This window comes from Bos indicus, chromosome 3, assembly GCF_029378745.1.
Source record: "Bos indicus isolate NIAB-ARS_2022 breed Sahiwal x Tharparkar chromosome 3, NIAB-ARS_B.indTharparkar_mat_pri_1.0, whole genome shotgun sequence".
Taxonomy (NCBI): Eukaryota; Metazoa; Chordata; class Mammalia; order Artiodactyla; family Bovidae; genus Bos; species Bos indicus.
Window position 1 is genome coordinate 79,010,938 of NC_091762.1, and position 23,343 is coordinate 79,034,280.

A 23,343-nucleotide genomic window follows, 5' to 3' on the forward strand; every position below is an offset into this window, starting at 1 on the left:
ATCAGGGTCTTTTCAAATGAGTTAGTTCTTCATATTAGGTGGCCAAAGTATTGGAGTTTCAGCTTCAACACCAGTCCTTCCAATGAACACTCAGGACTGATTTCCTTTAGAATGGATTAGTTGGATCTCCTTGCTGTCCAAGGGACTCTCAAGTGTCTTCTCCAACACCACAGTTCAAAACCATCAATTCTTCTGTGCTCAGCTTTCTTTATAGTCCAACTCTCACATCTATACATGACTACTGGAAAAACCATAACTTTAACTAGATGGATCTTTGTCAGCAAAGTAATGTCTCTGCTTTTTTTTTTCCATGTTTATTTTTATTTTATTTTATTTTACTTTACAATATTGTATTGGTTTTGCCATATATCAACATGAATCTGCCACGGGTGTACACGTGTTCCCAATCCTGAATCCCCCTCCCACCTTCCTCCCCGTACCATCTCTCTGGGTCATCCCAGTGCACCAGCCCCAAGCGTCCTGTATCCTGCATCAAACCTGGACTGGCGATTCTTCTTATATGATATTATACATGTTTCAATGCCATTCTCTGCTTTTTAATATGCTATCTAGGTTGGTCATAACTTTTCTTCCAAGGAGCAAACGTCTTTTAAGTTCATGGCTGCAGTCACCATCTACAGTGATTTTGGAGCCCTCCAAAATAAAGTCTCTCACTGTTTCCATTGTTTCCCCATCTATTTGCCATGAAGTGATGGGACCAGATACCATGATCTTTGTTTTCTGAATGTTGAGCTATTAGCCAACTTTTTCACTCTCCTCTTTCACTTTCATCAAGAGGCTCTTTAGTTCTCTTCACTTTCTGCCATAAGGGTGGTGTCATCTGCATATCTGAGGTTATTGATATATCTCCTGCAATCTTGATTCCAGCTTGTGCTTCTTCCAGCCCAGCATTTCTCATGATGTACTCTGCATAGAAGTTAAATAAGCAGCGTGACAATACACAGCCTTAATGCACTCCTTTTCTTATTTGGAATCAGTCTGTTGTTCCATGTCCAGTTCTAACTGTTGCTTCCTGACCTGCATACAGGTTTCTCAAGAGGCAAGTCAGGTGGTCTGGTATTCCCATCTCTTTCAGAATTTTCCACAGTTTATTGTGATCCACACAGTCAAAGGCTTTGGCACAGTCAATAAAGCAGAAATAGATGTTTTCTGGAACTCTTGCTTTTTTGGTGATCCAGCAGATGTTGGCAATTTGATCTCTGGTTCCTCTGCCTTTTCTAAAACCAGCTTGAACATCTGGAAGTTCACGGTCCACGTATTGCTGAAGCCTGGCTTTGAGAATTTTGAGCATTACTTTACTAGCATGTGAAATGAGTGCAATTGTCTGGTAGTTTGAGCATTCTTTGGCATTTCCTTTCTCTGAAATTGGAATGAAAACTAACCTTTTCCAGTCCTGTGGCCACTGCTGAGTTTCCCAAATTTGTTGACATATTGAGTGCAGCACTTTCACAGCATCATATTTTAGGATTTGAAATAGCTTAACTGGGATTTCATCACCTCCACTAGCTTTGTTCATAGTGATGCTTTCTAAGGCCCACTTGACTTCACATTCCAGGATGTCTGGCTCTAGGTGAGCGATCACACCTTGGTGATTAACTGGGTCATGAAGATCTTTTTTCTACAGTTCTTCTGTGTATTCTTGCCACCTCTTCTTAATATCTTCTGCTTCTGTCAGATTCATACCATTTCTGTCCTTTATTGGGCCCATCTTTGCATGAAATGTTCCCTTGGTATCCCTAATTTTATTGAAGATATCTCTAGTCTTTCCCATTCTATTGTTTTCCTCTATTTCTTTGCATTGATAGCTGAGGAAGGCTTTCTTATCTCTCCTTGCTATTCTTTGGAACTCTGCACTCAAATGGGTATATCTTTCCTTTTCTCCTTTGCTTGGCCTTGAAGGTTAACAAATCCAGCATATTAATAAATCTATCCATAGAACATTGAAACACCATTGCTCCACTTTCTCTTCAATGGTTCAGTTAAATAGGAGAGAGTCTAACACTTTCACATTTTTGCAGGTGAAGGCACCAAAGGAGAGACAGGAGGCAAGTGCCTTCTAAGAGACTGTTCAGTGAATCAGGGGCTACATGGGGTATGAGTGATAATGAATTGTATATTATTTTACTTTCACACGTGTATGTTTTCAAGTGATGCATACATATCCAGTGATTCCATTTGCCTTTAGCTAGTGAACTATCTCCTAGCTATAATTTCTGTTCTTTCATGAGGATCATAGAGGGGGGATAGGAACTAGCTATGTAAATAAATGTAACAGCATATGACAAAGGAATATGCAGAAGAAAGATACCACTAATCTGCTTGGTGGGAAACAGGAGGTCTGAAGCAAAGGGGTGAAACAGACTCAGCTGCAAAAGCACAGGGTTTCCTCTTTAGTTCACCTAATGAAAGAGTATTTGGGTTCAAAAAATTATGCTTATAAGTATTTAATCACAAACTGAGGAGCTTGGATTTTTATTTGTTAAAATTAGGATCATCAATTTTTGCAAAGGTGAAACTCAACCACTAAATGAAGTCAATCCCAATGGTTGACAACATTTGGGGTGCATCAGATCAGATCAAACTAAGGAACTCATTCAATGCAATTATTGGGGCCCACTCCCTGAGATTCAGTGTAATGGGGTTACTGAATTTATAATAACATTTTAAGGGGTTCTAGTACAAGTAGTTCATAAACCACACTTTGAGAATACTCCTAATTTTTCTACTACTTTTCAGAACTGATGACTCATCCCTTGCACAAATTCATCTTCAGGTCTTGTCCAAGCCACTTAGACTTTTCAGGCATTCAATTATAGTGGGGTGTTTTATTTGAAAAACCATGTATAATTCAAAATACTTATATGCATACCTATCTCACCCTCTTCTTGATAACCATTTTTTTAGGCAGGGTATAAAAAGCCAAGTGTAATTCAGATATTTATGAATCAATTGATGTCATACACATCAGAGACTTTATATATTAAAGAATCTTATAAAGATGGATAAAGTAAAATCACTTTCTAATCTATATTTTTCATAAATCTGAATTTAAGTTGGGCTTACTTTAAAGTAAGATGTACCTATAGGTTAATACTCATTTTTTCTAGCATAGTACAAGTGGTTGTCACTCTATTAAGATAAACAAAGACCTGAGGGTTTAAGAATGAGATTTGGAAGGTAAATTATTTTAACATAATCTTAGATTACTCAAGGTGGATCATCTTTTTAGGTTATTTTATGCAAGAATAGCTCTAATTGCTTCCTATGTCTCTTACTGGAAAGAGTTAACTGTTTTCCACTGAAATAAATTGGCAAAGCCTTGCATTAAAAAAAAAAAAACAACTTGTGCTCAGTCTGTGAAATGTGTTTTCCCCTCATTTAATGAAAAACTCAGGGGTAAATGCATTTCCCCAGATATCCCAGAGAACAATGATACTCCATTCACGTTTGTAGGCCTGAGACCTGACCCGTCTTCACACAACTTATTCCTACAAGGGCTGCTGAACAGGATAGTCCTTCTATCTTCCCTTGCCAGCTCATCTGGTCACGTCCCCTGAGAAAAAATACCTCAGAGCTAATCCATTCATTTTCAAAGGCAACGTTTCACAAATGTGGTGTCTTATAATATCCCCCCTGTTACTTTGAGTCCACTTACTCTCATTCAGAATTTACAAGTCCTTTTATTTATTTTTTTTAATTTAATTTTATTTTTAAACTTTACAATATTGTATTAGTTTTGCCAAATATCAAAATGAATCCGCCACAGGTATGGCATTGAAACATGTATAATATCATGTATTAAACAAGTCGCCAGTCCAGGTTTGATGCACGATACTGGATGCTTGGGGCTGGTGCACTGGGACGACCCAGAGGGTTCAGGATGGGGAATACAAGTCCTTTTAAAATCAAGATGACCTTTTCCCAGATTTCTAGATAACTCACAACCTCTTTTACCTGCCCTACAAGCACGGTAGGTGTGGAGAGAGCACTGAATGGACTTGAGGAGGCAGGGATTCCAATGCTGTTCTCAGCACTAGGTGGTCCCTTCTCCTTTCTGTGAGGTGAGATTCAGAATCCATCATCCTCCTCTCTGAGCTATACTTCAATGTTTCTCATTTTCTCTTTGTATAACTCTCCTGATGGCAAAGTAGTTGGTGACTTGACCTTGTTTCTAGTAAGACATCAACTAGTGGGAATGCTGCATTCCATCAAGATACACACTGGTCACCAGGTTCCATGCTATCTGCTATAAGCACCCCATACACAGAATGAAGAGTTAACTCTTGAGAACTCATGGGGACTCTCAGGTGCTATTTGGGCAATGGTTGCTTGTGAGGCAAATTCAACTAAATACAAAAGAATTAGCCAAATTACAATCTACTTGCTTGTCTCTAAAGAACATTCTGTGTCTTCCTTTATTTGGTGAAGTAAAATTGAGTACCAGACTCCAGCCTTATTTTTTTAATGTTAAAATGTTAACTATATCAGGACCAAACTTACGTCTGGTGCTCTGTTGTTACTAAAACAATCGTTCTTCAGTCTTTGGCAGGGTAAACAAAATGAAACTCCACTAACATCGAGTTTTTCTAATGAAGAATGTAGGATAGCTTGGCTTGGGGTGAATTGAGGATGTTCCAGGCAAAGCATTTAAACTTAAGAAAATGTATGGACCCTAATAAATGAACTACTTTTATAGAAATAGATACTCATCATAAATAGCTTTTACTTATTCTTTGAGTCAAAACCAGCAGGACCTACTAGGAAATACCCTGTTGACAGTTATTATGTGCAATTAAAAGTAATAAAAGTATATTCCAGAATAATAATAATAGCTAAGATTAAGATTTTCCTATTTACAAGGCACTATTTTAAGAGTTTTATGAATACATGCCATTAAATCCTCTCATAACATGATGAAGTGATATATTATTATCCCCATTTGTATACAAAGACCAGAAATGATAAGTGGTCATTTTTCAAGGTCACACAACTAGTAAATGTTCAAGCTAGAGTTTAAAAATATAAAGCTTGACTCCAGAGCCTTGACCCTTAAACCACTACAGTATACTGCCCTAAGGGCTTCCCAGGTGGCACAATAGTAAAGAATCTGCCTACCAACGCAGAAGATGCAAGAGACATGGGTTTGATCCCTGGGTTGGGAAGATCCCTTGTTGCAGGAAATGCCAATCCACTCCAGTATTCTTGCCTGGACAATTCCATGGACAGAGAAGCCTGGCAGGCTACAGTCCATGGGGTCACAAACAGTCTGACATGACTGAGCACACATGCACATACTGCTTTAAATTAACAAATTGGCAGCTTAAACAGATTGGGCTTTATTAGCCTAAGCAGTGAGATTTACTCTCACATCTTCGATGGAAGGTCTTGAGTTTTTGCCCACTAATAAAAAAACTAATCATATCAAGAAAAAAGTTACAAAATAAATTTCTCCAATTATTTCCATACATTTTTTAAGCTTTGGCATCTATCTATGATGGCTCTTCTCCAGGTCACAGTTGACAGATCAAAAGACTCGTATCAAGCACTATACTAACTGCTGAAGACATAGTAAGAAAAAAAAAATTCTTGCTGTATATGGAAAGATAGATGATGAACAAATAAATAATTTATCTTGTGTCAGGTAGAGAGAAATGCTATGCATAAGAAAAAACAGAATCAGGTGGTGTGCAGTTTTGAGTTTGCCATTGATATTTTATGTGGTGTGCTCAAGACAGGCCTCTCTGACTAGGTGCTGTGTGAGCAAAGACTTACAGGAAATAAGAGAATATACATATACCACGTGGTTATCAAGGGATGAGGATTCCAGTTAAAAGCAGAGCAAGTGCAAAGATGCTGACACTGGAAGGTACAGGAGCCAACAAGGACCCTAATGTGGTGGTAAAAGGTAGAAGAGGAAGTTGGAGAGGTGGCAGGCTCTAGGCTACACAGGGTATTGTAGGCACTGTTAAGAGTTGATTCTTTCTCTGTGGGAGATGGAAAGCCATTCGAGTGTGTTAAAGAATGGTCCACATCACATTTTTTAAAGGATCGCTTTTACTGTCATGTAGAGAATACAGAGAAATGGGACCACGATGAAAACAGAGCTGGTAATTAGGAGGCTATTAAAATAAGCCTTCTGAAGGTAGACTGTGGCTTAGACCAAGGTGAAAGCTTTGGAGATAGGGAGAAGTGATTGTATTGGGGACATATTCTGACAGGAGAGAGAACAACATAGTTGGTTGATTGGACGTGGTATGCAAAAAACAGATAATTCAAGAGTGACTCAAAATTCTTGGTGACAGCAACTGTAAGAACAAGGTTGGCATTTACTCAGGCAGGGAAGAAGGGAAGGCTTTGGTTAAGAAATAACACTTGAACCCAGTTTTGAATAGGTATTATAACCTTAGGGAAGGATGCCCCGGAGCAGGGATGGATTTTTATTTTCATCAGGTTGGGTGCCATGAGCCAAAGCCAAGGCAGATGAAATAGCAAGAATGTTGTGAGAACCACAGGTAGTCTGGTAGGACTGGAACAGAAGGTGTGAGACTGGGGAGGCCAGCAGGGCCCAATGAATGAAGAACCTCTCAGATGCACACTTTATTCCACAGGCCCCTTGTCAAGTGCACAGGATTTGAGAACCATGATCTGGTTGCAGAGCTTTAAAGCTCTTCTCACAGGACGTCTGCCTTCTTCCTAAATTCCATTTGGATATCACTTTTTATTCCCATATACCTGTTCTTATCCCATAGAGCTCTCTTCTTCTATTCTGTGAAATGACTATGTCTATCATTTTTACAAAACTTTCTAAAAACTCTTGACAATGGGCACCCATATGTCCATCAGCTTATGCTTATTATCATATAGCTCAATGGATGTCCCCAGGGAACTGACATAAAGCTGGGTTAGTTAGAAAAAAATGCGTGAAGCTAAAGACAAGCAGCCTTGAGAAAGGGTGTATCGAGTACAGACATGGCGGGAAAAAAGGGCAGTGACAGCTTCTTTCTCTCTCTCTTTTTTAAAAAATAAATTCCAGTTTATTGATTTTTTTCTTTTATAGACTGTTCTTTTAAACATTTTAAGTTGAGGTATAGTTGATTTACAGTATAGTCTTCACTTTCACTTTTTTTTTAAATTTAATTTTATTTTTAAACTTTACAAAATTGTATTAGTTTTGCCAAATATCAAAATGAATCCACCACAGGTATACATGTGTTCCCCATCCTGAACCCTCCTCCCTCCTCCCTCCCCATACCATCCCTCTGGGTCATCCCAGTGCTCTAGCCCCAAGCATCCAGTATCGTGCATCGAACCTGGACTGGCATCTCGTTTCATACATGATATTTTACATGTTTCAATGCCATTCTCCCAAATCTTCCCGCCCTCTCCCTCTCCCACAGAGTCTATAAGACTGTTCTATACATCAGTGTCTCTTTTGCTGTCTCGTACACAGGGTTATTGTTACCATCTTTCTAAATTCCATATATATGCGTTAGTATACTGTATTGGTGTTTTTCCTTCTGGCTTACTTCACTCTGTATAATAGGCTCCAGTTTCATCCACCTCATTAGAACGGATTCAAATGTATTCTTTTTAATGGCTGAGTAATACTCCATTGTGTATATGTACCACAGCTTTCTTATCCATTCATCTGCTGATGGATATCTAGGTTGCTTCCATGTCCTGGCTATTATAAACAGTGCTTCGATGACCATTGGGGTACACGTGTCTCTTTCCCTTCTGGTTTCCTCAGTGTGTATGCCCAGCAGTGGGATTGCTGGATCATAAGGCAGTTTTATTTCCAGTTTTTGAAAGAGCATGAAAATAAACAATGGAAACAATGAAAGTTGGCTAATCCTACAAGTAAACATGTGTATGACTTTAGGAACCTCTAAACAGACAAACGTAAGACCATAAATACTAGAATACTTAAAGAGAAGGAGAAAAAAATTATGCTTTTTCTCTCATTAGATTTTTATCCAGAAAACACATGCTTACTGATGTCTCTGGATCAGCAGTGTCCCTTGTAGATGCCCCACAGATTCTTTCTGTTTATTGTGCTAGACATTTGTTTGCCATGAACACATTCCTTGGACCACTGAATTTGTTGAGTAAAGAGCATGGGATGTGCAGTGTTTGGATCTGGGCTTGGTAAGGACTTTGGATTTCTAGGCAAGTCAGCTTATGTCTTTGCCTCAATAGCCAATAAAAAAGATAAAATAAAAACAACTGCTTTACAAACCTTTCAGAAAGAATGAAGTATAGGAGAGCACTTTATAAAATGCTTCACAAATGGCAATGTGCTTTAAATATGTAAATTATATATTTCATAACATAATCAAAGCTTGTGATTGGGTTTTCCTTATATCTAGTGGGCAGGATCCAATCTTTTTACCCCAGTGGTTCCCACATCAGTTTTTGGGAACTGTATTTGGGAAGCTTTTTAAAGATACACTTCCAGCACCTGACACATTGAAGATATCCTGACTCAGAACTCCAGGGATGGGCCAGGAACAGGAGCTCCCATGTGACTTGGATGATCAGCCAGAATGGAGAACTATTGTTACTTGACATTGGATATTTTCCAATCCCCAACTAATGCCCAATGTCAGTACACAGCAGGAACTTAACTCTGGTAATGGAGAAAGATTAAAATGTAAATGTCTCTGAAAGACATAAGATCTTGAAAAAGTCACAGTAATTTACAAAGAGAAATGTGGTATTTTAGTTAGACTAGATCTTAATAGGAGAATAATTCCTAGAAATGAGTCTTGAAGCTAAAATTGATCGTCGGTTCTTGAATCCTGATTTCTTATAGAAAGGGAAAATGCGAAAGAAATGAAGGAAACATTTCAAAGTGTAACCTGAGATTGAGCCTGGTGGCGCTGTGTCTTCCTTATTCCCCCTTTTAGTTTTTTTCTCTCTCAGTACGCAGCACACACACACACACATAGGACTGGACTCATAACATTTTTCTAGACAGCTCAGTAAATTAGCTCATCAGATTCAAATTATTAATCATTTGAGTACCTGCTATGTTCAAAGTCTGCTTTTATGTAGAAAAACAAATGTCTGGGATCTTGCTTAAGGGAGAGAAACAAGTACAACTGTCACTGTAGTAGAGATGAGGGAAGATAACCTCCACCAGTTAAAACAGTCCCGTCACCTCGCTCCTCTGTGCACTTCCCTTGTGACCAGCCTGCCGCATGGTCAGAATCAGAAGCCAGGGGCCATCAAGTTAATTAGTTATTTTAAGCATCAAGGATAGAGTGAATTCAAAATAGAGAATGGTTATCAAACCAAGATATACGTAGATTAACCATTCAGGTTCAGTCTAAGAAAGACAAGCATTCTCTAAGGGGTTCCTTTCCATGAGGAGGCCCTGGAATATATCACCAGATTAGGCAAGGGTACAAGGGCAAGCCTCTGTGACAAACATGAGGTCTGAGATAAGAGTGAAAGGGAGTCCAGAGAAGAGGCCAACAAAGGCTTTTATAGAGGAACTGATACTTGAAATGGACTTTGAAGAATGAAAAAAACATTTAATTAGCAGAGATGAGAGGAAGACAGTCCCAGTTGCAGCTTGAGCTTTATTTGGGAAAACATCTTCCCTGCTAGTGAACAGCAGTTCAGTAGTTATTTGGGACATTCAAATGTGTCCCAACACCCTAGCAGCTGCCCTTCCCCCAAAATAAGACAGAGTTTTTTCAGCTCTAACTGCTGCAGCTGCATGCCAATCACCAGGCAGGACCCGCTGACGCTGCAGCCCTGAGCAGGCACCTGGTCTGCCTTGGGGGAATGTGGGAGGGGAGATGAGACAGTCATTCCCCTTGTCTATTTTGTAATCACTGAAGGAGAATTCCTAGAGCCCAGGCTTCAGGTGATACATGGCTACTCTTTCAAGAAGTTTGGCATATGGTCACTGCCCACTGCTACCAACTGAGAAAAGGGACAAGAAAAAAGAAGGATAGGAAGGGAAGACAAAAAACAAGACCACAGATAGTTTCACAAAACTTAGAGAGAGGGATTTTTGGAGCTAACTTATTGATGATAAAGAGTTTGGTTCAGGAGATCTCAGGATGTGGATTAATGTTTGGTGTAGTGATAAAATTAGCTATCAACTCCTTGAGTGTTCACCATATGTGTTGGGTTCACTATCTCTTTATGCTTGTTCTTAGTCGTGTCCAACTCTTTGCAACCCCACGGACCATAGCTCAACAGGTTCCACTGTAATGGGATTTCCCAGGCAAGAATACTGGAATGGATTGTCATTTGCTCCTCCAAGGGACCTTCTCCACCCAGGGATCGAACTTGCATGTCCTGCATCTCCTACACTGGCAGGCATATTCTTTAACACTGTGCTACTTAGGAAGCCTCCTTTACATCCTTACCCTACAGTCTCATCTCCATTTGACAGATGAGGACACTGTGGTTTGCAAAAGTAAATACTTGCATAGATTCATAAAGCTTTTTAAAAATAGCTGAATTAAAAAAAGATTGAACCCAGTTTACTGACTCTAGAAATCCAGGCTCCTAACCCCATCACAATGGGATTAACCAGTTAGGTTCAGCCATGGGAAGCAGCTTGGGTACAGTTATTCCAGTTTACTTAACAGAAAGATATTCTCCTTCCTCCTCAACTTCACTGATTGCAAATTGAAACATTCTCCATTAGAGCCTCCTTTTCGAGAAGAAAAATGCTAATGCTAATACAGTACCTCCTTCCTTGTCAACAGCTTTCAAACTAATTATCTTCATGACTCCAGAGGGACCCAATCACACGTCCCATCTCCATCTTGCTACCTTCTGTTCTCATTTTCACCTGCTGCTGCAACACACTAGTCAATACTGGCCCCCTTTGCATCTTGGCACCTTCACACTCAGCTCGTGTCTGCATGCCCCCAGGAACAAAAGTTCTGAAGTGAAGTAAGTTTCACACTGCCCCTGGTGTAAGGATAAAGCCGCCACCATCGGAGGGAAGCCTAGATCCATGTAGAACCCAGGTCACTGATAACAAAGACAAACTCTATCTCTAGTTTTCTTTCCAAGATACCCAGATAATGGGTAGTTTCCATTTAAGCTTTAAACACACAACACATATTTTGTTTTCTTTGAGGTTTGTCAGAATCTAACCATAGACAGAAAATTAAAGGCTTTGATAGGATTTCACCACAGAATACATATGCACCAGGCATGAATCATTCAGTTTCTACAGTGTTAGAAATGAAGGGACACTAGGAATCAGACTGACTCTGTTTTCCATTTCCATGGGTGAACACTGAGGCCCAACAGCCTGGCATAACTTACATGAGGACCCACACTGAGCCACATGCCGGATGTTGACACATATGGGTTTGAGAGGATAGAAAATTACTAAATCTGAAATAGGGTTACTTGGGTCCAGTTTTGAGGCTTTGGACTACAATTTTTAACTGGTTCATTTATAAAACAACAGTAAGTAGAGGTATGTTTGGGATATATCTCCAAGTATATATAAGGCCAACTTTAACAATGAGAAAGTTGGTCAGTGAAATTGGGGGTTTTCAATGTACCTTATGGACTTGGAGGGTTCAGAATGTGCCACCCAAAATATATTGCTTTGGCATTATGATTATTTTGAGCTAAAGGCACTTGAGAAAGAGCAGATGCAGGAAGAGATCTCTGACTGCTCCCTTTCTACCCAAAAGGAGGTCATAAAATTTCCCATGAGAAAGGTGTACTCCCTGTACTAGGAAGAGAAGCACATTCTTATCACCAGACACTGGGCACTGATACCAAAAGGGACCTGTACAAATCAACCTGCTAAAATCACCCTTATCTTACATTGGTTCCCCCATTTATTTCCTAGTCACTGTCCCACAGTTTATTGCCCCCAGCCCAAGCCCCTTTTGTCTTGTCACATCCTCACAATTTATTGTTCTCTGGGTTAAAAAGTTTACAAGTTTGGGAGCCTAATGTCTTCTTCAGGTTTTCATTTTCCTTCTGAAGATTCCTGTCTACCTGTAAAAATATTAAATAAATGTATATGCTTTTCTCCTGTTAATCTGCCTTATGTCAGTTTAATTCTTAGGCTAGTCACAGAACCTAAAGGGGGAGAAGGAAGTTCTTCCTCCTCTACAAACTGTAGCTAAGACTTTAGGCTCTTCTTTCATCACTATCAATCTTATGGGAAATTCACACATGATCTAGTACAAGACCTCTCGCCCTCTTTACAACACTCCCTAAATTCCCAGAAGATCTTCACTTTTATCCCCATAAACTGTGTATGAACCAAGACACACGTTTTTAACCCCATGAACCATATATGAACTAAGACACCTGTTCTTATCCCCATGAACCATATATAGACACACACCTTCTAAGCAGAAGGTCAAAATGACAGAGAGGATGTACAGTTCAAGTGTTCTGTGAATTGCAGCTCTATACATTTTTCTTTCAAAAGACATTGTTTTGCTCCATGGCTCTCAAAGTATCTGTTTGCATACATTTTGACAGGATATAAAGTTAAATCCATTTAGAATGGAAAGACATTTATAATAAATAGCTAACACCATGGCTTCATGAAAGAAAAAAAAAATCATATCCCAAAGATTGGAAGGACACAATCTTTAAATAAAATTTTTGAACAAGGGTGGTTGGCAACCTTAAACACAAACATACACACACATAACATTGTTTTAATTTTGATCACTTCACTGTGGATTCACAGCAGTCTGCAGCCTGGTATTTGAAAACTATATCTGTAAGCAATGGGAGCCATTAAATGTGCTAAGTGGAGAGTACCAAGAATAGACTTGTTAAAGAAAGACTTGATGACAAAGACTATAAATTAAGGAGTGAAAGGACAAGGTGACAAATCCCCATGTGCTGCAGAGGAAGCAAACTGTACTCTCCTCCTACTTAAAGAATTAAAAACAGTCTAATCGTTCTAATAGATGTATAGTCTGTTGTGCTGTGCTGTCACTAAGTCATATCTGACTCTCTGCAACCCATGAACTGTAGCCTGCCAGGATCCTCCGTCTAAGGAACTTTGGAAGCAAGAATATTGGAGTGGGTTGCCATTTCCTCTTCCAGGGGACCTTCCCCACTCAGGGATGAAACCCACGTCTCCTGCTTTGGCAGGTGGATACTTTACCACTGTGCCACCTAGGAAGCCCTAGATGTATTCTATATGGGCCTAATTAAAGACCTAGAATGTATGTAATACAGAGCTATATTAGGTGATGAGTAAACTATGAGAGACTTGGAGATAAGCACACATAAGTTGGGAAGATGTGAAAAGGGAGAGAGGATGGAGAGAATGGGAAGGGTGGGGTCTTCCCAGAGACTAGATAGCCATTTGCTAAACCAGTTTCCTCCTCTTTGTGGACCACAACCAAGTTATATTTCCAAGAGTCTCTTGCAATTAGATGTGCTTTGTGATGCAACAAAACTTTAGTGGAAGTGATACTGGGTACTCCCAAGTGAGAGGGCAGAGGAATGGCTGTGCCTCTCCCAGCTACATAAAGAAGACTCTGAAGACCTAGAGACATAAGACGGCAAGAACTTAGGTCTCTGACTGAATGCATCAGATACTCCTTACCTACCAGGAATACCCATTATGGGAATGAGAAGACACATTAGATAGTGTGAAGCCACCATAATGTCTGAGTTTGTTCGTTATACCAGCCAGCATCACTATAAAAATAATGTATCTGATGATCATGCCTAAGTTCTAAAGAAAAGAACAGCTTTATTGAGATACAGTTTATATACAGTAAGTTTCCAAGCCAATGATCTTTAGTATGTTCTCAGACTTGTGCAGTCATCACAGCTACCTAATTCTAGAGCATTTTAATCACTTCACAAAGAAATCCTATACCCATTAGCAATCTCCTCCCATTTTCATCCAACCCTTCCAGTCCTAGACAGGTGCTTATCTTCCTCTCTCTACAGATTTTCCTATTCTGGACACTTTGTATAAATGGGATAAAACAATATTTGGTCTTTTGTGATTATTCCCTCTTACTTAGAACAGTGTTTTCAAGGTTCATCCACGTAGCATGTATCAGTTCTTCATTCTTTTTATTGCTGAGTAACACCCCACTGTATGGATATACCATATTGTACACTTTCATTCGTTAACCAAGCTTTTCTTGTATTTGCTGTAGGAGCTTTAAAATATCCTATCATCATATTGAAGAGGTGATTCATTTATCTAGAGGATGCACACACACATTCAAAGCCCTGTGGGTTACAACTATCAATACTTTGCAAAAAAATGGCTTGCTGCTGCTACTGCTGCTAAGTTACTTCAGTCGTGTCTGACTCTGTGCGACCCCATAGACGGCAGCCCACCAGGCTCCCCCATTCTTGGGATTCTCCAGGCAAGAACACTGGAGTGGGTTGACATTTCCTTCTCCAATGCATGAAAGTGAAAAGTGAAAGTGAAGTCACTCAGTCGTGTCCGACTCTTAGCGACCCCATGGACTGCAGCCTACCAGGCTCCTCTGTCCATGGGATTTTCCAGGCAAGAGTGCTAGAGTGTGGTGCCATTGCTTTCTCTGAAAAAAATGGCTTATTTGACTTAAAATCATTCAAAAAATCAGTCATTCAGAAAAATCGAAATTCCTGTTAGAGTGATAACATACAAATCACCTTAAAGTGGAAAAAAAACCCAAGAGGAAAGCACATGGCTTTATACCTTTAATTCAAGAATTCTAAGAAAAAAATAATACACTGCAGGCAAACAGTTTGGCAGTAGCCTCCATAAGGATGCATTTTGGGGAGGAACCCACAGAACTAAAGCTAATGTCAACACAAAGCAATTAAGTAGAAATTAGGTTTTGCTGGGTCAGGAAAAAAGTTCATTAAAGGAATCAAGTCTCAATGTTTTTCTAAAGATAAATCCCAGCTTAGTCTAAAAAATCATTAAATCTTAATTACAGAGTTAATTTGTTGCTGGTGTCTACAAATGAAATATTAACATATTTCTGTAGCCTGGAAGTTTAGAATTGTGATTTTTCTTTTCATGGTAGAGAAGTTGACTATCTGGGAAGATTTATAAGACTGGAGAAAAATTGCAAGACAGAAAAATGCTGCTTCTGTATTCGATCTCTTTAGGTCATCAGGAGGACATTCACAAAGAAAGAATTGACTCTGCAGGCATTACATTCATATGATAGACACTTATCAAGCACTCCTTGTTTCCTGGGCCCTATTGAGGTGCTGGGAATACAGAGACATAGAGACATTGGCTTGGTTATTACAACAGAATGTAGTAAAATCTGTAGAGAGTCATGGATAAAGAGGAAACTTGGAGAGAATGACTAATTCTGACTGAATGCCTTGTCTCAATGGCAAATATATTGTGTACGGTCTTGGGATGAGTAATTTGCTATGTGAGGAGAACAAGGAAATTCTGGATAGTGGGAATGAAATCCACAAAGATTTGGAGTCATGATAAGTCATGGAAAGTTTAGGAAAAAGTGAAACGAGAGTTATGCAAGGCAGAATTACTGGGAATACAGAAGTAGGTTAAAAACTGGTTTGGGTTCAATCTATAGAGCTCATGAGTTTAGATTTTGTTCTTTAGCCAGCTGAGAACTAGCAGATTTTTCTAAAATATCTTATTTTCTAAAATAAGTTAACGTGGTTGGGTTATTTTTGACGTTTTACTATAAAAACATACACACACAAAAGAATAAGATACGAATTGTGGTTGATTACCACATGCATATCAACCACCTGGCAATTGTCAACATTTTTCCACTTTTGCTTTATTTAAATGGAGGATTTTAAAGCAAGTCACACACCTGATTTCATCTCACTCCTACATCTTTACATGAAAATATGTTCTTATCAATCCACTTTCACATCTAAATAAAATAATATTGTACTGGCATAATTTAATCATTTATGGACTTAAATGCTCTTATCTTATAAATATCTTTTTATAGTAGGTTTGCTCAAATGAGAGCCCCCAATTAATTTCCTATGTTGCCCAAGTTGCAAGGATTCTTAAAAATTTTAGTTTAGAACACTACTTCTTCATCCCACTCTCTTTTATCCCCATGCCACTGACTTCCTAAGAAACCTGGTATAATGTTCTGAAGTCTGTCCCACATACTGCATTTATCTGTTTGCTTCCTTATTGGTGTAATTTAATTTTCCACTATTTCTTATAACTGGAAATTTACTCTGAAAGGCCTAATTAGATTCAGCCTCAATTTTTTTGTCAGACAAGAGTACTTCATAGGAGGTACTGCATAATTTATATTGTACCCCACTGGGAAGCACTTAATATCAAGTTGTCCCACTCATAGTGATGTTAATACTGAAGATCAGATTTGCTTCCAAGATGACTTCACCTAGGTCTGTGTGGAAGATGGGACTATGGTGAAGTCATTCTGGTGGCAGGGAGATCAGGTATTACAGCATTATAGGAGCAATGAAGTAGACATGAGGCAGGAAACAGAGATAAACAGAGAGAATGCCATAATGGACAAGTAATTTTGGAGTAGGATCATTGGAAGACTGGAAATACATTAATATTATAAATTTGGATGGGGGATGGGAATAGGGTCAAGTGAGCCAGTGGTGAGGACAAAAGAATGTAAGCTCCATGATAGCAAAAGACTATGTATATGTTGCCCAATGCTAAACTCTTAATGCTTAGCACTGTGCCTGGCACACAGTAGGTATCTGATAAATATGTGTTAAGTCCATATATGACTGTATTGTTGGATGGACAGGTAGGTGGATAGAGGTGTGGAAGCTACTAAAATAAAAAATTAGTTGGATGTTCACACTACTGCTAGTAGCTGGGGAGATCCTGCATATTTAACTTGCCTTCAGGATATTTGTCTATTGATTATTACTACCTCAGGAAAATGCTTAACACTGTAAGGTATATCTCAAATTGTATAACCCAGGAATGTAAAAAAAAAAGATGCAAATGAATCTAAATTTAGTCCATGGGATTCATATCTGGATTTTAGGAATGTAGGAATGAACTTTGTGATTATTTGGGGGCCTCAAATCATAAAAAAGTTTTAGGAAGTTTCTAGGATGATGACAGTCTGAGAATTTATGCATCTATATCAATGGCATTTAACATATAAAGTTAAGAATATTAAAAATCATAATTATTAGCAAAATAATGATCTGGTTCCTTGAAAATCAGTAAGTCTCTAGCCAGACTAACTAAGAAAAAAAGGAGAGGTGACACAAATTGCTAATATCAAAAATAAAAATGGAGACATCACTTTTAATGTAATTAAAAATGGCAACCCGCTCCAGTGTTCTTGCCTGGAGAATCCCAGGGACGGGGGAGCCTGGTGGGCTTCCGTCTATGGGGTCGCACAGAGTCGGACACGACTGAAGCGACTTAGCAAAAGCAGCAGTAGCAGCAGCAGCAAAGACTTCAAAAGTATGACAAAAAATATTAAGCCAACAGATTTGAAAGGCATAATTTGCAAAAACCCATAAAAGAATAAATAAAAAATGTGACAGGTTTATATCTATAAAGGAATTTTAGTCAAAAAACTAATACTCTTCCAAAGCATCAGGTTCAGATGGGTTCACTGGTGAATTCTACCAAACATTTAAGGAAAAAATTATACCAATTATCTATAATTTTTTCCAGAATGGAGAAATATAGGGAATATTTTCTAACTCATTCTAAGAGATCAGGATTACCCTACTACTAAATTCAGACAAAAACATTCCATAAAAAGAAAACTGCAGATCAATATCTCTCATGTACATAGATTACAAAATTGTTAACAAAGTATTAGCAAATTGAATTCAACAATGTATATAAGGAATTATATATCGTGATCAAGTGGGATTTATCCTAGGTATATAGTCTGGTTTAACATTCAAAAATTAATTAATGCAATCACATGAACAGGCTAAAGAAGGAAAAATCGCACAGTCATATCAATAGATACAGGAAAAACATAAGGCAAGAAAGGAAATAAAAGGTATACAGACTGTGAAGGAAGAAATGAAACTTCGTTCACAGATGACATGATCATTTTTGTAGAAAGTCTGAAAAAAATGAGCAAAAATCTCCTCGAACTAGTAAGTGATTACAGAGAGTTTGCAGAATATAAAGTTGATATGCAAATATAAATCACTTTCCTTTATGCTAGTACTGAAAATGTGGAAATAAAGCACAGCATCATTTCCAACAAATATGCTAAGTCACTTCAGTTGTGTCCGACTCTGTGCAACCCCATAGATGGCAGCCCACCACGCTCCCCCATTCCTGGGATTCTCCAGGCAAGAACACTGGAGTGGGTTGCCATTTCCTTCTCCAATGCAGGAAAGTGAAAAGAGAAAGTGAAGTCGCTCAGTTGTGTCCGACTCTTAGCGACCCCATGGACTGCAGCCTACCAGGCTCCTCCATCCATGGGATTTTACAGGCAAGAGTACTGGAGTGGGGTGCCATTGCCTTCTCCGTCCAACAAATAAAATAGGTATAAATCTAACGAACTGGTATAAGAACTATATGAGTGGAATTATGAACTCTAATAAAGATATCAGAGAATAATTAGAGAGATATTCCATGTACATGAATAGGAAAAATCCAGTTCTTCCCAACTTGATCTTTAGATTCAATGCAATCTCAATAAAAATTCTAGCAAGTTACTTTGTAGATATCTAGAAACTGATTCTAAGGTTTATGGAGAGGCAAAAAATCTGGAATAGCACAGTATTTAAGGGTAAGAACAAAATTAGACGACTGATACTACTATTCAAGAAGATAGAGAGCCCAGAAACAGAATCACTTAAATACAGTCACTTATCTTTGACAATGCAGCAAAGGAAATACAGTGAAGCAAAGACTGTCATTAGGTGACCTTGGGTATGGCAATGACTTTTTACATATAACCATACAGGCATGATCCATGAAAGAAATAGCTGACAAGCTGGAATTCATTAAAATTAAAAATCTCTGTCCTGCAAAAGATAATATCAAGAAAATGAGAAGACAAGCCATAGACTGGTAAAAAAATGTGTGTAAAAGATAATATGATAAAGAACTATTATTCAAAATATACCCCCAAAAGCCTTTTAAAGCTCAATGTGGATCAACCTAGAACCTATTATACAGAGTGAAGTTAAGTCAGAAAGAGAAAAACAAATATTGTATAATAAAGCATATATATGGAATCTAGAGAGATGGTATTGATGAAGCAATTTTGCAGGGCAGGAAAGAAGGCACAAACATGAACAGAATTTTGGACACAGTAGGGGACGGAGAGGGTGGGATGATTTGAGAAACATGTGCATTACCATATGTAAAATACATAGCCAGTGGGAATTTGCTGAATGATGCAGGGAAACCAAATCTGGCGCTCTGTGACAACCTAGAGGGGTGAGCTGCAGGGGGGCGGGGAAATGGGAGGGAGGTTCAAGAGAGGGGGAAGTATGTATACCTATGGCTGATTCATGTTGATGTGTGGCAGATAATTGCAATATTATAATTATCCTCCAATTAAAAATAAAATAAAAATTCTCATTGATAAAAAATAAAATGCAAAACACAATTGAAAGACCAAAGACATGAACAAACACTTCACCAAAGAAGATACATAGGTGACAAGTGAAAATGAAAATCGGTCACACAGTCATGTCTACTCTTTGCAATCCCATGGACTATAGCCTGCCTGGCTCCTCTGTCCATGGAATTCTCCAGGCAAGAATACTGGAGTGGGTTGCCATTTCCTTCTCCGGGGATCTTACCAACCCGGGGATCTTACCGACCCAGCGATCGAACCTCAGTCTCCTGCATTGCAGGAAGATTTTTTACCAACTGAGCCACTAGGGAAGCCCGTAAGTGTATAAAAATATTTTCAATATCATCAGTTCAGTTCAGTTCAGTTCAGTCTCTCAGTCGTGTCTGACTCTTTGCAACCCCATGAATTGCAGCATGCCAGGCCTCCCTGTCAGAGAAGGCAATTGCATCCCACTCCAGTACTCTTGCCTGGAAAATCCCATGGATGGAGGAGCCGGTAGGCTGCAGTCCATGGGGTCGCTAAGAGTCGGATACGACTGAGTGACTTTACTTTCACTTTTCACTTTCATGCATTGGAGAAGGAAATGGCAACCCACTTCAGTGTTCTTGCCTGGAGGAAGAATCCCAGGGATGGGTGAGCCTGGTGGGCTGCTGTCTATGGGGTGGCACAGAGTCGGACACGACTGAAGTGACTTAGCAGCAGCAGCAGCAGCAGGCCTCCCTGTCCATCACCAACTCCCGGAGTTCACCCAAACTCATGTCCATTGAGTTGGTGATGCCATCCAGCCATCTTATCCTCTGTCGTCCACTTCTCCTCCTGCCCCCAATCTCTCCCAGGATCAGAGTCTTTTCCAATGAGTCAACCCTTCACATGAGGTGGCCAAAGTACTGGAGTTTCAGCATTAGCATTAGTTCTTCCAAAGAACACCCAGGACTGATCTCCTTTAGAATGGACTGGTTGGATCTCCTTGCAGTCCAAGGGACTCTCAAGAGTCTTCTCCAACACCACAGTTCAAAAGCATCAATTCTTCGGCACTCAGCCTTCTTCACAGTCCAACTCTCACATCCATACATGACCACTGGAAAAACCATAGCTTTGCCTAGATGGACCTTTGTTGGCAAAGTAATGTCTCTGCTTCAATATCATATGTCATTAGGAAATCACAAATTAAGACAATTATGAGGTACCACTATGCATGCATTAGAATAGCCCAAATCCAGAACACTCACAATACCAAATGCTGACAAGGATGAGGAGAAACAGGGACCCTCATTAATTGCTGGTGGGAATGCAAAATGATATAGCCACTTTGAAAGACAGTTTGGCAGTTTCCTACGAAAATATATATATTCTTATCACACAACCCAGCAATCACACATCTTGGAATTTACCCAAACCAAATGAAAACTTATGCCCATACAAAAACCTGCACATGCATGTTGACAGCCGCTTTATCATAATTACCAAAACCTGGAAGCAATTGAGGTATTGCTCAGTAGATGAATGGAAAAATAAACTGTGGTGCACCCAGACAATGTAATATCATTCATCACTAAAAAGAAATAAGCTACCGAGATACAAAAAGGCATGGAAGAAATTTAAATGTGTATCACTAAGTGAAAGAACACAATCTGAAAATAAAGCTTACTGAACTTCCGGTTATAAGATGAATAAGTTCTGACAACCTAATGTAAAACATGGTGATTATAGTTAACAAAACTATATTTTATACTTGAAAGTTGCTAAGAGATTAGATCTTAACTGTTATCACCACAAAAAAGAAACTGTTAATTATGTGATATGGCTGAAGTGTTAACTAACCCTGCTGTTGCAATCATTTCAAAACAAACAAGTATACCAAATTATCATCTTAAAAATACCAAGGTGTAAGTCAACTATATCTTAACAATGCTGGAAAAACTAAAATTATAATAAAAAACCTAATACTATATAATGAAAATGATACTTACAAAAATAAAACTTAAAAGACTTAAAATAGGCCACCAAGGCAAAGACTCTGGTCTTTAATGATGGTAGTGTTTTCCCCTTTTCTTTTTTTCAAATGACATCTTTTTTAATCTCATAGAATGCTGTCAGCCCTCCTTATCTTTAGGTTGCACATGTGTGGATTCAACAAACTGCAGGATCATTTAGTACTGTATTTACAACCCGTAGTTGGTTGAATTCACAGATGCAGAACACCTGGATATGGAAGGCCAGCTATGGGACTTCAGCATCCGCAGAGTTTGGTATCTGCAGCAGGGCCTGAAACCAATCCCCCATGAATACCAATGGACAATTGTATTACCTCCTCTGTTCTGAATGTTTGAAAATATCTATATTCTTCCTAGTAAGATAAGAAAGTTTGTATTATCATATTCCTTCCTTACTACCAGATTAGTAGCATTTATTACCATTAATCATTACTTTTCAATGGTTTAATAACTGAAAGGATCATATGTTTAACCAGTGATTATTTTTTAAATCTCCTCTTCTTTTTTATTAATGATAAAATCTGATTCATACCACTTTAGTGAAAATTTGGGGCTTATCAGTTCACATTAGTGAAAAATCAGGAATGGCACTGCCTTCAGACATACTGGAACCACACCATCAGGGCACCATGACCCTGAGCACTCAATTCCCCATTTTCTGAGGGGACATTCTTCTCACACTCCACTGTTTGGAGACTGTAGCTACAGGTGCACATCCTCTCAGGTTTAACTTCAAGAGAACAGAGAGTACTGTCAGGAGCTCCCACGTAATTCCCAGAATTCATTTCTGACTCAACCCATCACTGATCTAAATGTTTTATTGATTTTATTTTTATAAGGATTGTCATTTTGTTCTGCTTGGTTAAGTCTGTGCCACATGTCATATAGAGGAATGGCTAGCTCCCAGAGGAGATTTTGGATACTAGAGGAAGAGTAGATGCATTCTAGCAAGACAACAACTCTAAAAAAATTGCCTATTTTGTACTGTGCTTTCATATTATCTTGTGGCTACCATCCCCAGCGCACAAATGAGAACCTGATGCTCGCTGAGTGGTGTGGCTGGGACTATAAATGAGGTCTCCCTTCTCTTAGCTGGGTGTCATTCTGCTGAACGAGATTGTGTTGCATAGTAGAATAAATACTCATTACTCCAAAAATGAATGAAAGAACTCTTCTCCCAGAAAAAGTCTTTTTTATCTTGTTGGATAAAATAAAATATTTTGGAGGCAAATATAAAAATTCCTCTTTCCAAGTTTTCAATTGTTATTTCAATGTCTCTGAAATCAATATGATGAATAGAGTATGAATTAGCCCCTAAGAAAGTTGATAGCCCCAAGAGACAACAATTGTTCACTAATTCACATTGATCTTAACAACATCTCATGATTCAAATAGCAAAGTTGCTGGCAGAGAGTGCTGAGATCAGTTGCTTACCACTAGAGAAATCACCCTAGCACCCTTCTAATGATAAGATTTACATGAAAGTGAAAGTCACTTCAGTCAGGTCTGACTCTTTGTGACTATACAGTCCATGGAATTCTCCAGGCCAGAATACTGGAGTGGGTAGCCTTTCCCTTCTCCAGGAGATCTTCCCAATGCAGGGATCGAACCCAGGTCTCCCACATTGCAGGCAGATTCTTCACCAGCTGAACCACCAGGGAAGCCTAGGAATACTGGAGTGGGTAATCTATCCCTTCTTCAGTGGATCTTCCCAACCCAGGAATGGAACCGGGGTCTCCTATATTGCAGGCAGATTCTTTGCCAGCTGAGGCAAGAAATCCTAAGATTTACATAGTTGCTTGTGAAGTTCCAACATACTACAG

General features: G+C 38.9%; 1 protein-coding gene across 16 annotated transcripts in view; it reads right to left on the reverse strand.

Moving 5' to 3' along the window:
- The window catches only part of SGIP1 (SH3GL interacting endocytic adaptor 1), a 238,198-nt gene that overhangs the window by 175,404 nt on the left and 39,451 nt on the right, over nt 1-23,343 (reverse strand). The window lies entirely within an intron of this gene.